Here is a 4,199-nt window from a genome sequence, read left to right on the forward strand (position 1 = left end):
CCAGCCAACTGAATGCCAGAGATTCCTAGACTTGGGAGTGGGGGCAACAGAGGTCATCTAGTCCCACCCGCAGCCCACTATAGCCAATCCTCGAATGGTTCATTTGGTCACCGTTCAAAGTTACAACAGCACTGAAAAATGTGATTTATGACCATTTTTCACACTTACGACCTTGGCAGCATCTCCGGGATCATAGGTGATCGAAATTCATCATGCTTGGCAGCTGGTTCACACTTACGACCGTTGCTGTGTCCCACAGTCACGTGATCCCCTTTTGCGACCTTCCGACAAGCAAAGTCAATGGGGAAGCCCGATTCACTTAGCAACCAGTTTATTAACTGATCCACGGAGGCGATTCACTTAACAACGGCGGCAAGAAAGGTCAGAAAACGAGGCAAAGCTCACTTGACAAATATCTCACTGAACCACAGAAATGATCGTGGTCGTACGTTGAGGACTATCAGGGCAGGTAGTCCTCGATTTACAACATTTAGTGACTATTCAAAGTTACAGCAGTACTGAAAAAAAGTGACAGGATCATTTTTCACATTTACGACCATTGCATGATCCTTACGGTTGCGCAAACACAACATTCAGATACTTGGCAGCTGACTCGTATTTATGACGAGTGTCCCGGTGTCCCCTTTTGCGACCTTCTGACGAAACCAACTCAATGGGGGAAAGGCCGGATTCAATTAACAACCGAATTGTTGCCACTAACAACAATTGCGGCGATTCACTTAACAACTCCGGAAAGAAGGGTCATACAACAGGGCAAAAAACTCACTTAACAACTGTCTCATTCAGCGACATTTTGGGCACAATGGTGGTCGTAAGTCGAGGACTACCGACATTAAGGAGCTCCGGACAGCCTCCAAGGGATTTGGATATTATATATTGCTCAGTTTGTCTGCTTTTTATGTTATGCTTTTAACTCCGTTTGCCGGCGCTGATAATAAAGCTTAAAATCCCTTTATTTCCTGGAGGGCTTTTTGTCTTGGGGATCCGAAGGAATCAATTGTACTTGATCCCTGCTGTGACCCTTGGCAAAACAGCAGGTATTGCAAACCAAGGAGGAATTGGAAAAAAACGGATAACTTTGGAAGAGAAGATTGAGGGGAGAGAGGATAACAGTTAGCAATAGCGATAGCAGTTAGACTTATATACCGCTTCATAGGGCTTTCAGCCCTCTCTAAGCGGTTTACAGAGTCAGCATATTGCCCCCAACAACAATCCGGGTCCTCATTTCACCCACCTCGGAAGGATGGAAGGCTGAGTCAACCTTGAGCCGGTGAGATTTGAACCGCTGAACTGCAGATAGCAGTCAGCTGAAGCAGCCTGCAGTACTGCACCCTAACCACTGCACCACCTCGGCTCTGGTGTTTGCACCTTAGGCAGCTACAGGGTGGATCTATAGAGGATAGCGGACTAGGTGTTATTTTACAGGTAACTCAGGGTGATAAACGTGTCTCATGCTATTTTTCCCACCACAACAACCCTGTGAGGTGGGAATGGGCTGAGAGAGAGGGATTGGCCCAAAGTCTCCCATCTGGCTTTCCTGCCTAAGGCGGGACTAGAACTCACTGCCTCCTGGTGATTGGCCCAAAGTCACCTAGGTGGCTTTCCTGCCTAAGATGGGACTAGAACTCACTGCCTCCTGGTAATTGGTCCAGTCACCTAGGTGGCTTTCGTGCCTAAGGCGGGACTAGAACTCACTGCCTCCTGGTGATTGGCCCAAACTCCCCCAGCCATCTTTAATGCCTAAGGCGGGACTAGAACTCACCGTCTCCTGGTGTTTGGCCCAAAGTCACCTAGGTGGCTTTCGTGCCTACGGCAGGACTAGAACTCACCGTCTCCTGGTGATTGGCCCAAAGTCATCTAGGTGGCTTTCGTGCCTAAGGCGGGACTAGAACTCACCGTCTCCTGGTGATTGGCCCAAACTCCCCCAGCCATCTTTAATGCCTGAGATGGAACTAGAATTCGCCGTCTCCTGGTTTCAAGGCTAAGAACAGGGGACGGGCAAAACAGGCTGCTTAACTCTGGCGAAATAAGTTCTGAGCCAGTCTTAAAACTTTAAAATTCTAGTCCTCAAGAGCCTCAGGGAAAGAGGTTCTCTCTTGTAGGGTTTGTTCTCAACTCTTTTTTTTTTTTACTGTTCTCTAAACACAAATAATTTATTTCAGTTTGTTCAAGAGGACTATACACTCAGTGATGTTCTGAACAGTATCACAAAGGAGGATTTGCAACTGCTCAGACTCCGGTAAGAACAGTATTGCATAATTTTAGAAAATACTGCTTTCTAGTAGACTGAACCTAAGATGATGTTTTATTTTCTCATACAGTGGTGGACTTGTCTGTCGCATCTGGAATGCAATATTAAAACACAGAAAGCAAAATGCAGTCTTGGGAATGGAGGATTAGCATTTTACTTTTGCCAGATGCTAATGGACTGTAAGAAAAAAAATACATTCCAAATAAGTTTTATATACAGATTGCCTTGCATGTTTTGCACAATTAAAAGCTCTGTTTATAAATATTAAATGATATTACAAATTGTGTGTGTGTGTGTATTATCTAAACAATCTACACAACTTTAGACATGTACAGTAACTTAGAAAATACTTAGCTACATGAACAGTTCACCTTACAAAATGCAGTTGCTCATATGTAAAATGTAAACCTTTTCTAATATGCCTGCTTTTTAAAAATAATATGGGTGTTGTATAACAAAATATTAGGTTTTATGTTATTTCATAAGAGCAAGATAAACCACAAAGCATTTCAAATTGTGCAGGGTTCCACACTAATAAAAAATAATGTAGGTTGAATATATTATTTAGAGTAAATATCAATATATTTTGAGTACTCTTATTTAAAGAGCTTCCCCTGATGAGGCTGCTTTAAAGGAGAGGTTGAAGAGCCCTCTCTCCCAAAATGCTTCCCAAGCAGCGGGTTGGTCTAGATGACCTCTGGGGAGGTTTCCAATGATATCATTCTAACCTGCCTGCAATCCCAGGTACTCGAGCAAGGCAAAATAATAATAATAATAATAGAGCCAGGCTGACTGCCTTTGATTCAATTTAATTTATACCGAATTAAAATAAAATCAATTAAACACAGCGTGATTGTTCCCAAAGTATTTAATGATTTCCTCCCGCTGTCAGATTAAAAATTTACAATTTGATGGCCCTTTGAGGGAAGTTTGAGGGGCCGTGTGCCATTGGGTGACGCTTTGGAAAGAAGATTCGGTGTAAAGCATACACTCCCTTTCCTCCAACTCTACTCACGGTTTATTTCCACGTGAAAGTCCTTCCGAAAAAGAGGCACAGAATCAAGTTCATGTGAAGGATTAATACCCCTTTATAAAGGCTTAGTAAGGCCACACCTGGAATATTCTGCGTCCAGTTTTGGTCCCCACAATGACAACTATGGGATTCTTGGAGTTCTCTGAGCTTGTTTGTTTCCATGACCAAACTAGGTAACAGCATCAATACTAGAAAGACGTGGACTCTGTTCTCTGTCTATATACCGTGTCCAGTGGTGGGATCCTACTGGCTTAACAACCAGTTCGGTGGTCACGCTTGGACACAGTTTTGAGAAAAAGGGACTTCTAGGGAGGAAAACAGCTTGCCCTCAAACAGTCTTTATAAAGGTGAACTAATACTCCAGGCAATGCAGAAGACAAACATTTTGCCTCTTTAAAAGTCCTGCAAGTTGGGGGAAGGGGTTTTCCCCCAGGCTAATCAAGTCCTGCTTTTACCGAAACGTATTAATTCGATCACTGCGCAATGCATGCACTAATGCATGCACTAACGCATGCACTAAGCCAGGCAGACAGAAGTGTTGAAACACACCCAGCCTCCTGTGCTGGCCAGCAGAGAGGGGAGGGGGATGAGAAAAAACAGGTGTCTGTTTTGGAGAGACCCAGCTTTCATTTACAGAAGCAATTTGCCTGTGTTAATTTATGCAAATACTAACGAAGCAGTTAGGTTTCCCCCCTAACTGGAGGTGTGGAGATGTACAATCTTGACTGATTATGGCACAGCCGACTCAATGCAGGACAACTCGCCGAGGGAGAAGAGTTTACACAAACACCAAAGAAACGGTGGAAGGGAATCGTTAAATGAAAGGAGGCAAAAGGAGGGATGGAATGAAATGTGAACGGCACAAATTAAAATATTTTTTCTTCTTTCTTTTAA

At 43.7% G+C, this 4,199-nt stretch overlaps 1 long non-coding RNA gene across 1 annotated transcript; it reads left to right on the forward strand.

Moving 5' to 3' along the window:
- Nucleotides 1-2,155: 2,155 nt before the first annotated feature.
- Nucleotides 2,156-2,553, forward strand: LOC116509694. The gene is made up of 2 exons (XR_004255523.1): nucleotides 2,156-2,260; nucleotides 2,343-2,553. It is a non-coding gene; the product is annotated as an uncharacterized LOC116509694 (long non-coding RNA).
- The last annotated feature ends 1,646 nt before the right edge of the window (nucleotides 2,554-4,199 follow it).

This window comes from Thamnophis elegans, chromosome 5, assembly GCF_009769535.1.
Source record: "Thamnophis elegans isolate rThaEle1 chromosome 5, rThaEle1.pri, whole genome shotgun sequence".
NCBI lineage: Eukaryota > Metazoa > Chordata > Lepidosauria > Squamata > Colubridae > Thamnophis > Thamnophis elegans.